This window comes from Denticeps clupeoides, unplaced genomic scaffold, assembly GCF_900700375.1.
Source record: "Denticeps clupeoides unplaced genomic scaffold, fDenClu1.1, whole genome shotgun sequence".
Lineage (NCBI taxonomy): Eukaryota > Metazoa > Chordata > Actinopteri > Clupeiformes > Denticipitidae > Denticeps > Denticeps clupeoides.
The window spans coordinates 16,591-29,433 of NW_021629932.1; the positions used below are offsets into that span (position 1 = coordinate 16,591).

A 12,843-nucleotide genomic window follows, 5' to 3' on the forward strand; every position below is an offset into this window, starting at 1 on the left:
GTGTTTATTAAAATCTTTAAATTCACAATCGTTTGTTTCTGTGTGCTGCTCACAGCTGAGTCACTGAACGTTGACCTTTTAAGCTACATGCTAAGTTACTGCTAGTGGGAAAGCTACCTTTCCTGGCAAGAGGGGGGATAATCGTTCCCAGAATTGATAAATAATTATATTATCTGCTCCGTGGACGGACAGATCAAGTAATTGTAACATTAATTCTGCTACAGTTTATCCCAAAATCTAATCTAAATGTTTATTGTTAATTATAACCAGTTATAATTAATTATAGATATTTCCTCTTGAGCTAATTCGTTACAAAGCCATGTAAATACTTTCATTTTAAAAGTTTTTCAATAGTTAAAGCTTACAGCACCTGGTATTCCCTGGTAGTCTCCCATCCAAGTACTAACCAGGCCCAAGCCTTCTTAGCTTCTGAGATCAGACAAGATTGGGCATTCTTCAGCTGGTTTGTCCGTACACAAACTCTGCTTGAAAATCTTGAACTTTAAACCAAAGGGGCTTGAACACATATCAAAGAGTGAAAACTCCCTGCTTTACTGTCAAATTATGATGGAGAAAAGGCAAAAAAAGCTAACAAAGCCATGTAAATACTTTCATTTTAAAAGTTTTTCAATAGTTAAAGCTTACAGCACATGGCATTCCCATGTAGTCTCCCATCCAAGTACTAACCAGGCCCAAGCCTTCTTAGCTTCTGAGATCAGACAAGATTGGGCAATCTTCAGCTGTTTTAACCGTACACAAACTCTGCTTGAAAATCTTGAACTTTAAGCCAAAGGGGCTTGAACACATATCAAAGAGTGAAAACTCCCGCTTTACTGTCAAATTATGATGGAGAAAAGGCAAAAAAAGCTAACAAAGCCATGTAAATACTTTAATTTTAAAAGTTTTTCAATAGTTAAAGCTTACAGCACATGGCATTCCCATGTAGTCTCCCATCCAAGTACTAACCAGGCCCAAGCCTTCTTAGCTTCTGAGATCAGACAAGATTGGGCAATCTTCAGCTGTTTTAACCGTACACAAACTATGCATGAAAATCTTGAACTTTAAGCCAAAGGGGCTTGAACACATATCAAAGAGTGAAAACTCCCGCTTTACTGTCAAATTATCATGGAGAAAAGGCAAAAAGTTGGAGTGGTAAGCTTTTATTTGCAATACAACAAATAAAGTGCACACCTGCTAGAGGCAATAAAATACTGGGTCGATGAATGGAGCAGATGGAGCAGGCCCTATTGCCGACTTCCCTGTTCTAAAAATCCGCTTAATATGACATATCAGATATTAAACTGACATCAGGGTGCGTAGCACCTTAAGGCCGAGGGCTGGAAAACCCCACCTAATCGATTCAGCTCCACCCCACTCCATAGCCAAGCCTGTGAATGATCGTTGTAGAGCACGCACAGACAAAGAAACCTGAAGAGAAGTTTAAAAAAAAAAAAAAAAAAAAAAAGAGAAAAAAGGCGGGAAAACATATCAAAGAAAGAAAATACCCCTTAACTTACTTTAAAAAAAAGTTAACAAAGTGATGTAAATACTTTCATTTTAAAAGTTTTACAATAGTTAAAGCTTACAGCACCTGGTATTCCCAGGTAGTCTCCTATCCAAGCACTAACCAGGCCCAAGCCTTCTTAGCTTCTGAGATCAGACAAGATTGGGCATTCTTCAGCTGGTTTGTCCGTACACAAACTCTGCTTGAAAATCTTGAACTTTAAACCAAAGGGGCTTGAACACATATCAAAGAGTGAAAACTCCCTGCTTTACTGTCAAATTATGATGGAGAAAAGGCAAAAAAAGCTAACAAAGCCATGTAAATACTTTCATTTTAAAAGTTTTTCAATAGTTAAAGCTTACAGAACCTGGTATTCCCAGGTAGTCTCCCATCCAAGTACTAACCAGGCCCAAGCCTTCTTAGCTTCTGAGATCAGACAAGATTGGGAATTCTTCAGCTGGTTTGTCCGTACACAAACTCTGCTTGAAAATCTTGAACTTTAAACCAAAGGGGCTTGAACACATATCAAAGAGTGAAAACTCCCGCTTTACTGTCAAATTATGATGGAGAAAAGGCAAAAAAAGCTAACAAAGCCATGTAAATACTTTCATTTTAAAAGTTTTTCAATAGTTAAAGCTTACAGCACATGGCATTCCCATGTAGTCTCCCATCCAAGTACTAACCAGGCCCAAGCCTTCTTAGCTTCTGAGATCAGACAAGATTGGGCAATCTTCAGCTGTTTTAACCGTACACAAACTATGCATGAAAATCTTGAACTTTAAGCCAAAGGGGCTTGAACACATATCAAAGAGTGAAAACTCCCGCTTTACTGTCAAATTATCATGGAGAAAAGGCAAAAAGTTGGAGTGGTAAGCTTTTATTTGCAATACAACAAATAAAGTGCACACCTGCTAGAGGCAATAAAATACTGGGTCGATGAATGGAGCGGATGGAGCAGGCCCTATTGCCGACTCCCTGTTCTAAAAATCCGCTTAATATGACATATCAGATATTAAACTGACATCAGGGTGCGTAGCACCTTAAGGCCGAGGGCTGGAAAACCCCACCTAATCGATTCAGCTCCACCCCACTCCATAGCCAAGCCTGTGAATGATCGTTGTAGAGCACGCACAGACAAAGAAACCTGAAGAGAAGTTTAAAAAAAAAAAAAAAAAAAAAAGAGAAAAAAGGCGGGAAAACATATCAAAGAAAGAAAATACCCCTTAACTTACTTTAAAAAAAAGTTAACAAAGTGATGTAAATACTTTCATTTTAAAAGTTTTACAATAGTTAAAGCTTACAGCACCTGGTATTCCCAGGTAGTCTCCCATCCAAGCACTAACCAGGCCCAAGCCTTCTTAGCTTCTGAGATCAGACAAGATTGGGCATTCTTCAGCTGGTTTGTCCGTACACAAACTCTGCTTGAAAATCTTGAACTTTAAACCAAAGGGGCTTGAACACATATCAAAGAGTGAAAACTCCCGCTTTACTGTCAAATTATGATGGAGAAAAGGCAAAAAAAGCTAACAAAGCCACGTAAATACTTTCATTTTAAAAGTTTTTCAATAGTTAAAGCTTATAGCACCTGGTATTCCCAGGTAGTCTCCCATCCAAGTACTAACCAGGCCCAAGCCTTCTTAGCTTCTGAGATCAGACAAGATTGGGCAATCTTCAGCTGGCATGTCCGTACACAAACTCTGCTTGAAAATCATGAACTTTAAACCAAAGGGGCTTGAACACTTATCAAAGAGTGAAAACTCCCGCTTTACTGTCAAATTATGATGGAGAAAAGGCAAAAAAAGCTAACAAAGCCATGTAAATACTTTCATTTTAAAAGTTTTTCAATAGTTAAAGCTTACAGCACATGGCATTCCCATGTAGTCTCCCATCCAAGTACTAACCAGGCCCAAGCCTTCTTAGCTTCTGAGATCAGACAAGATTGGGCAATCTTCAGCTGTTTTAACCGTACACAAACTATGCATGAAAATCTTGAACTTTAAGCCAAAGGGGCTTGAACACATATCAAAGAGTGAAAACTCCCGCTTTACTGTCAAATTATCATGGAGAAAAGGCAAAAAGTTGGAGTGGTAAGCTTTTATTTGCAATACAACAAATAAAGTGCACACCTGCTAGAGGCAATAAAATACTGGGTCGATGAATGGAGCGGATGGAGCAGGCCCTATTGCCGACTCCCTGTTCTAAAAATCCGCTTAATATGACATATCAGATATTAAACTGACATCAGGGTGCGTAGCACCTTAAGGCCGAGGGCTGGAAAACCCCACCTAATCGATTCAGCTCCACCCCACTCCATAGCCAAGCCTGTGAATGATCGTTGTAGAGCACGCACAGACAAAGAAACCTGAAGAGAAGTTTAAAAAAAAAAAAAAAAAAAAAAGAGAAAAAAGGCGGGAAAACATATCAAAGAAAGAAAATACCCCTTAACTTACTTTAAAAAAAAGTTAACAAAGTGATGTAAATACTTTCATTTTAAAAGTTTTACAATAGTTAAAGCTTACAGCACCTGGTATTCCCAGGTAGTCTCCCATCCAAGCACTAACCAGGCCCAAGCCTTCTTAGCTTCTGAGATCAGACAAGATTGGGCATTCTTCAGCTGGTTTGTCCGTACACAAACTCTGCTTGAAAATCTTGAACTTTAAACCAAAGGGGCTTGAACACATATCAAAGAGTGAAAACTCCCGCTTTACTGTCAAATTATGATGGAGAAAAGGCAAAAAAAAGCTAACAAAGCCACGTAAATACTTTCATTTTAAAAGTTTTTCAATAGTTAAAGCTTATAGCACCTGGTATTCCCAGGTAGTCTCCCATCCAAGTACTAACCAGGCCCAAGCCTTCTTAGCTTCTGAGATCAGACAAGATTGGGCAATCTTCAGCTGGCATGTCCGTACACAAACTCTGCTTGAAAATCTTGAACTTTAAACCAAAGGGGCTTGAACACATATCAAAGAGTGAAAACTCCCGCTTTACTGTCAAATTATGATGGAGAAAAGGCAAAAAAAGCTAACAAAGCCATGTAAATACTTTCATTTTAAAAGTTTTTCAATAGTTAAAGCTTATAGCACCTGGTATTCCCAGGTAGTCTCCCATCCAAGTACTAACCAGGCCCAAGCCTTCTTAGCTTCTGAGATCAGACAAGATTGGGCAATCTTCAGCTGGCATGTCCGTACACAAACTCTGCTTGAAAATCTTGAACTTTAAACCAAAGGGGCTTGAACACTTATCAAAGAGTGAAAACTCCCGCTTTACTGTCAAATTATGATGGAGAAAAGGCAAAAAAAGCTAACAAAGCCATGTAAATACTTTCATTTTAAAAGTTTTTCAATAGTTAAAGCTTACAGCACATGGCATTCCCATGTAGTCTCCCATCCAAGTACTAACCAGGCCCAAGCCTTCTTAGCTTCTGAGATCAGACAAGATTGGGCAATCTTCAGCTGGCATGTCCGTACACAAACTCTGCTTGAAAATCTTGAACTTTAAACCAAAGGGGCTTGAACACTTATCAAAGAGTGAAAACTCCCGCTTTACTGTCAAATTATGATGGAGAAAAGGCAAAAAAAGCTAACAAAGCCATGTAAATACTTTCATTTTAAAAGTTTTTCAATAGTTAAAGCTTACAGCACATGGCATTCCCATGTAGTCTCCCATCCAAGTACTAACCAGGCCCAAGCCTTCTTAGCTTCTGAGATCAGACAAGATTGGGCAATCTTCAGCTGTTTTAACCGTACACAAACTATGCATGAAAATCTTGAACTTTAAGCCAAAGGGGCTTGAACACATATCAAAGAGTGAAAACTCCCGCTTTACTGTCAAATTATCATGGAGAAAAGGCAAAAAGTTGGAGTGGTAAGCTTTTATTTGCAATACAACAAATAAAGTGCACACCTGCTAGAGGCAATAAAATACTGGGTCGATGAATGGAGCAGATGGAGCAGGCCCTATTGCCGACTTCCTGTTCTAAAAATCCGCTTAATATGACATATCAGATATTAAACTGACATCAGGGTGCGTAGCACCTTAAGGCCGAGGGCTGGAAAACCCCACCTAATCGATTCAGCTCCACCCCACTCCATAGCCAAGCCTGTGAATGATCGTTGTAGAGCACGCACAGACAAAGAAACCTGAAGAGAAGTTTAAAAAAAAAAAAAAAAAAAAAGAGAAAAAAGGCGGGAAAACATATCAAAGAAAGAAAATACCCCTTAACTTACTTTAAAAAAAAGTTAACAAAGTGATGTAAATACTTTCATTTTAAAAGTTTTACAATAGTTAAAGCTTACAGCACCTGGTATTCCCAGGTAGTCTCCCATCCAAGCACTAACCAGGCCCAAGCCTTCTTAGCTTCTGAGATCAGACAAGATTGGGCATTCTTCAGCTGGTTTGTCCGTACACAAACTCTGCTTGAAAATCTTGAACTTTAAACCAAAGGGGCTTGAACACATATCAAAGAGTGAAAACTCCCGCTTTACTGTCAAATTATGATGGAGAAAAGGCAAAAAAAGCTAACAAAGCCATGTAAATACTTTCATTTTAAAAGTTTTTCAATAGTTAAAGCTTACAGCACATGGCATTCCCATGTAGTCTCCCATCCAAGTACTAACCAGGCCCAAGCCTTCTTAGCTTCTGAGATCAGACAAGATTGGGCAATCTTCAGCTGTTGTCCGTACACAAACTCTGCTTGAAAATCTTGAACTTTAAACCAAAGGGGCTTGAACACTTATCAAAGAGTGAAAACTCCCGCTTTACTGTCAAATTATGATGGAGAAAAGGCAAAAAAAGCTAACAAAGCCATGTAAATACTTTCATTTTAAAAGTTTTTCAATAGTTAAAGCTTACAGCACATGGCATTCCCATGTAGTCTCCCATCCAAGTACTAACCAGGCCCAAGCCTTCTTAGCTTCTGAGATCAGACAAGATTGGGCAATCTTCAGCTGGCATTGTCCGTACACAAACTCTGCTTGAAAATCTTGAACTTTAAACCAAAGGGGCTTGAACACATATCAAAGAGTGAAAACTCCCGCTTTACTGTCAAATTATGATGGAGAAAAGGCAAAAAAAGCTAACAAAGCCATGTAAATACTTTCATTTTAAAAGTTTTTCAATAGTTAAAGCTTACAGCACATGGCATTCCCATGTAGTCTCCCATCCAAGTACTAACCAGGCCCAAGCCTTCTTAGCTTCTGAGATCAGACAAGATTGGGCAATCTTCAGCTGTTTTAACCGTACACAAACTATGCATGAAAATCTTGAACTTTAAGCCAAAGGGGCTTGAACACATATCAAAGAGTGAAAACTCCCGCTTTACTGTCAAATTATCATGGAGAAAAGGCAAAAAGTTGGAGTGGTAAGCTTTTATTTGCAATACAACAAATAAAGTGCACACCTGCTAGAGGCAATAAAATACTGGGTCGATGAATGGAGCGGATGGAGCAGGCCCTATTGCCGACTCCCTGTTCTAAAAATCCGCTTAATATGACATATCAGATATTAAACTGACATCAGGGTGCGTAGCACCTTAAGGCCGAGGGCTGGAAAACCCCACCTAATCGATTCAGCTCCACCCCACTCCATAGCCAAGCCTGTGAATGATCGTTGTAGAGCACGCACAGACAAAGAAACCTGAAGAGAAGTTTAAAAAAAAAAAAAAAAAAAAAGAGAAAAAAGGCGGGAAAACATATCAAAGAAAGAAAATACCCCTTAACTTACTTTAAAAAAAAGTTAACAAAGTGATGTAAATACTTTCATTTTAAAAGTTTTACAATAGTTAAAGCTTACAGCACCTGGTATTCCCAGGTAGTCTCCCATCCAAGCACTAACCAGGCCCAAGCCTTCTTAGCTTCTGAGATCAGACAAGATTGGGCATTCTTCAGCTGGTTTGTCCGTACACAAACTCTGCTTGAAAATCTTGAACTTTAAACCAAAGGGGCTTGAACACATATCAAAGAGTGAAAACTCCCGCTTTACTGTCAAATTATGATGGAGAAAAGGCAAAAAAAGCTAACAAAGCCACGTAAATACTTTCATTTTAAAAGTTTTTCAATAGTTAAAGCTTACAGCACCTGGTATTCCCAGGTAGTCTCCCATCCAAGTACTAACCAGGCCCAAGCCTTCTTAGCTTCTGAGATCAGACAAGATTGGGCAATCTTCAGCTGGCATGTCCGTACACAAACTCTGCTTGAAAATCATTGAACTTTAAACCAAAGGGGCTTGAACACTTATCAAAGAGTGAAAACTCCCGCTTTACTGTCAAATTATGATGGAGAAAAGGCAAAAAAAGCTAACAAAGCCATGTAAATACTTTCATTTTAAAAGTTTTTCAATAGTTAAAGCTTACAGCACATGGCATTCCCATGTAGTCTCCCATCCAAGTACTAACCAGGCCCAAGCCTTCTTAGCTTCTGAGATCAGACAAGATTGGGCAATCTTCAGCTGTTTTAACCGTACACAAACTATGCATGAAAATCTTGAACTTTAAGCCAAAGGGGCTTGAACACATATCAAAGAGTGAAAACTCCCGCTTTACTGTCAAATTATCATGGAGAAAAGGCAAAAAGTTGGAGTGGTAAGCTTTTATTTGCAATACAACAAATAAAGTGCACACCTGCTAGAGGCAATAAAATACTGGGTCGATGAATGGAGCGGATGGAGCAGGCCCTATTGCCGACTCCCTGTTCTAAAAATCCGCTTAATATGACATATCAGATATTAAACTGACATCAGGGTGCGTAGCACCTTAAGGCCGAGGGCTGGAAAACCCCACCTAATCGATTCAGCTCCACCCCACTCCATAGCCAAGCCTGTGAATGATCGTTGTAGAGCACGCACAGACAAAGAAACCTGAAGAGAAGTTTAAAAAAAAAAAAAAAAAAAAAAGAGAAAAAAGGCGGGAAAACATATCAAAGAAAGAAAATACCCCTTAACTTACTTTAAAAAAAAGTTAACAAAGTGATGTAAATACTTTCATTTTAAAAGTTTTACAATAGTTAAAGCTTACAGCACCTGGTATTCCCAGGTAGTCTCCCATCCAAGCACTAACCAGGCCCAAGCCTTCTTAGCTTCTGAGATCAGACAAGATTGGGCATTCTTCAGCTGGTTTGTCCGTACACAAACTCTGCTTGAAAATCTTGAACTTTAAACCAAAGGGGCTTGAACACATATCAAAGAGTGAAAACTCCCGCTTTACTGTCAAATTATGATGGAGAAAAGGCAAAAAAAGCTAACAAAGCCACGTAAATACTTTCATTTTAAAAGTTTTTCAATAGTTAAAGCTTATAGCACCTGGTATTCCCAGGTAGTCTCCCATCCAAGTACTAACCAGGCCCAAGCCTTCTTAGCTTCTGAGATCAGACAAGATTGGGCAATCTTCAGCTGGCTTGTCCGTACACAAACTCTGCTTGAAAATCTTGAACTTTAAACCAAAGGGGCTTGAACACATTATCAAAGAGTGAAAACTCCCGCTTTACTGTCAAATTATGATGGAGAAAAGGCAAAAAAAGCTAACAAAGCCATGTAAATACTTTCATTTTAAAAGTTTTTCAATAGTTAAAGCTTATAGCACCTGGTATTCCCATGTAGTCTCCCATCCAAGTACTAACCAGGCCCAAGCCTTCTTAGCTTCTGAGATCAGACAAGATTGGGCAATCTTCAGCTGGTATGTCCGTACACAAACTCTGCTTGAAAATCTTGAACTTTAAACCAAAGGGGCTTGAACACATATCAAAGAGTGAAAACTCCCGCTTTACTGTCAAATTATGATGGAGAAAAGGCAAAAAAAGCTAACAAAGCCATGTAAATACTTTCATTTTAAAAGTTTTTCAATAGTTAAAGCTTACAGCACATGGCATTCCCATGTAGTCTCCCATCCAAGTACTAACCAGGCCCAAGCCTTCTTAGCTTCTGAGATCAGACAAGATTGGGCAATCTTCAGCTGGCATGTCCGTACACAAACTCTGCTTGAAAATCTTGAACTTTAAACCAAAGGGGCTTGAACACTTATCAAAGAGTGAAAACTCCCGCTTTACTGTCAAATTATGATGGAGAAAAGGCAAAAAAAGCTAACAAAGCCATGTAAATACTTTCATTTTAAAAGTTTTTCAATAGTTAAAGCTTACAGCACATGGCATTCCCATGTAGTCTCCCATCCAAGTACTAACCAGGCCCAAGCCTTCTTAGCTTCTGAGATCAGACAAGATTGGGCAATCTTCAGCTGTTTTAACCGTACACAAACTATGCATGAAAATCTTGAACTTTAAGCCAAAGGGGCTTGAACACATATCAAAGAGTGAAAACTCCCGCTTTACTGTCAAATTATCATGGAGAAAAGGCAAAAAGTTGGAGTGGTAAGCTTTTATTTGCAATACAACAAATAAAGTGCACACCTGCTAGAGGCAATAAAATACTGGGTCGATGAATGGAGCGGATGGAGCAGGCCCTATTGCCGACTCCCTGTTCTAAAAATCCGCTTAATATGACATATCAGATATTAAACTGACATCAGGGTGCGTAGCACCTTAAGGCCGAGGGCTGGAAAACCCCACCTAATCGATTCAGCTCCACCCCACTCCATAGCCAAGCCTGTGAATGATCGTTGTAGAGCACGCACAGACAAAGAAACCTGAAGAGAAGTTTAAAAAAAAAAAAAAAAAAAAAAAGAGAAAAAAGGCGGGAAAACATATCAAAGAAAGAAAATACCCCTTAACTTACTTTAAAAAAAAGTTAACAAAGTGATGTAAATACTTTCATTTTAAAAGTTTTACAATAGTTAAAGCTTACAGCACCTGGTATTCCCAGGTAGTCTCCCATCCAAGCACTAACCAGGCCCAAGCCTTCTTAGCTTCTGAGATCAGACAAGATTGGGCATTCTTCAGCTGGTTTGTCCGTACACAAACTCTGCTTGAAAATCTTGAACTTTAAACCAAAGGGGCTTGAACACATATCAAAGAGTGAAAACTCCCGCTTTACTGTCAAATTATGATGGAGAAAAGGCAAAAAAAGCTAACAAAGCCACGTAAATACTTTCATTTTAAAAGTTTTTCAATAGTTAAAGCTTATAGCACCTGGTATTCCCAGGTAGTCTCCCATCCAAGTACTAACCAGGCCCAAGCCTTCTTAGCTTCTGAGATCAGACAAGATTGGGCAATCTTCAGCTGGCATTGTCCGTACACAAACTCTGCTTGAAAATCATTGAACTTTAAACCAAAGGGGCTTGAACACATATCAAAGAGTGAAAACTCCCGCTTTACTGTCAAATTATGATGGAGAAAAGGCAAAAAAAGCTAACAAAGCCATGTAAATACTTTCATTTTAAAAGTTTTTCAATAGTTAAAGCTTACAGCACCTGGTATTCCCAGGTAGTCTCCCATCCAAGTACTAACCAGGCCCAAGCCTTCTTAGCTTCTGAGATCAGACAAGATTGGGCAATCTTCAGCTGGTTTGTCCGTACACAAACTCTGCTTGAAAATCTTGAACTTTAAACCAAAGGGGCTTGAACACATATCAAAGAGTGAAAACTCCCGCTTTACTGTCAAATTATGATGGAGAAAAGGCAAAAAAAGCTAACAAAGCCATGTAAATACTTTCATTTTAAAAGTTTTTCAATAGTTAAAGCTTACAGCACATGGCATTCCCATGTAGTCTCCCATCCAAGTACTAACCAGGCCCAAGCCTTCTTAGCTTCTGAGATCAGACAAGATTGGGCAATCTTCAGCTGGCATGTCCGTACACAAACTCTGCTTGAAAATCTTGAACTTTAAACCAAAGGGGCTTGAACACTTATCAAAGAGTGAAAACTCCCGCTTTACTGTCAAATTATGATGGAGAAAAGGCAAAAAAAGCTAACAAAGCCATGTAAATACTTTCATTTTAAAAGTTTTTCAATAGTTAAAGCTTACAGCACATGGCATTCCCATGTAGTCTCCCATCCAAGTACTAACCAGGCCCAAGCCTTCTTAGCTTCTGAGATCAGACAAGATTGGGCAATCTTCAGCTGTTTTAACCGTACACAAACTATGCATGAAAATCTTGAACTTTAAACCAAAGGGGCTTGAACACATATCAAAGAGTGAAAACTCCCGCTTTACTGTCAAATTATCATGGAGAAAAGGCAAAAAGTTGGAGTGGTAAGCTTTTATTTGCAAGACAACAAATAAAGTGCACACTTGCTAGAGGCAATAAAATACTGGGTCGATGAATGGAGCGGATGGAGCAGGCCCTATTGCCGACTTCCCTGTTCTAAAAATCCGCTTAATATGACATATCAGATATTAAACTGACATCAGGGTGCGTAGCACCTTAAGGCCGAGGGCTGGAAAACCCCACCTAATCGATTCAGCTCCACCCCACTCCATAGCCAAGCCTGTGAATGATCGTTGTAGAGCACGCACAGACAAAGAAACCTGAAGAGAAGTTTAAAAAAAAAAAAAAAAAAAAAAAAAAGAAAAAAGGCGGGAAAACATATCAAAGAAAGAAAATACCCCTTAACTTACTTTAAAAAAAAGTTAACAAAGCCATGTAAATACTTTCATTTTAAAAGTTTTACAATAGTTAAAGCTTACAGCACCTGGTATTCCCAGGTAGTCTCCCATCCAAGCACTAACCAGGCCCAAGCCTTCTTAGCTTCTGAGATCAGACAAGATTGGGCATTCTTCAGCTGGTTTGTCCGTACACAAACTCTGCTTGAAAATCTTGAACTTTAAACCAAAGGGGCTTGAACACATATCAAAGAGTGAAAACTCCCGCTTTACTGTCAAATTATGATGGAGAAAAGGCAAAAAAAGCTAACAAAGCCATGTAAATACTTTCATTTTAAAAGTTTTTCAATAGTTAAAGCTTATAGCACCTGGTATTCCCATGTAGTCTCCCATCCAAGTACTAACCAGGCCCAAGCCTTCTTAGCTTCTGAGATCAGACAAGATTGGGCATTCTTCAGCTGGTTTGTCCGTACACAAACTCTGCTTGAAAATCTTGAACTTTAAACCAAAGGGGCTTGAACACATATCAAAGAGTGAAAACTCCCGCTTTACTGTCAAATTATGATGGAGAAAAGGCAAAAAAAGCTAACAAAGCCATGTAAATACTTTCATTTTAAAAGTTTTTCAATAGTTAAAGCTTACAGCACATGGCATTCCCATGTAGTCTCCCATCCAAGTACTAACCAGGCCCAAGCCTTCTTAGCTTCTGAGATCAGACAAGATTGGGCAATCTTCAGCTGGCATGTCCGTACACAAACTCTGCTTGAAAATCTTGAACTTTAAACCAAAGGGGCTTGAACACTTATCAAAGAGTGAAAACTCCCGCTTTACTGTCAAATTATGATGGAGAAAAGG

The 12,843-nt window shown here is 39.0% G+C and overlaps 4 pseudogenes; all 4 read right to left on the bottom strand.

The window, feature by feature from the left end:
• Window positions 1-358: 358 nt before the first annotated feature.
• On the bottom strand, window positions 359-477 carry LOC114777580 (uncharacterized; annotated as a pseudogene).
• Window positions 478-1,859: 1,382 nt separating this feature from the next.
• On the bottom strand, window positions 1,860-1,978 carry LOC114777583 (uncharacterized; annotated as a pseudogene).
• A 5,588-nt stretch (window positions 1,979-7,566) lies between these two features.
• Window positions 7,567-7,685, bottom strand: LOC114777584 (uncharacterized; annotated as a pseudogene).
• A 3,159-nt stretch (window positions 7,686-10,844) lies between these two features.
• LOC114777579 (uncharacterized) lies at window positions 10,845-10,963 on the bottom strand (annotated as a pseudogene).
• Window positions 10,964-12,843: the final 1,880 nt, after the last annotated feature.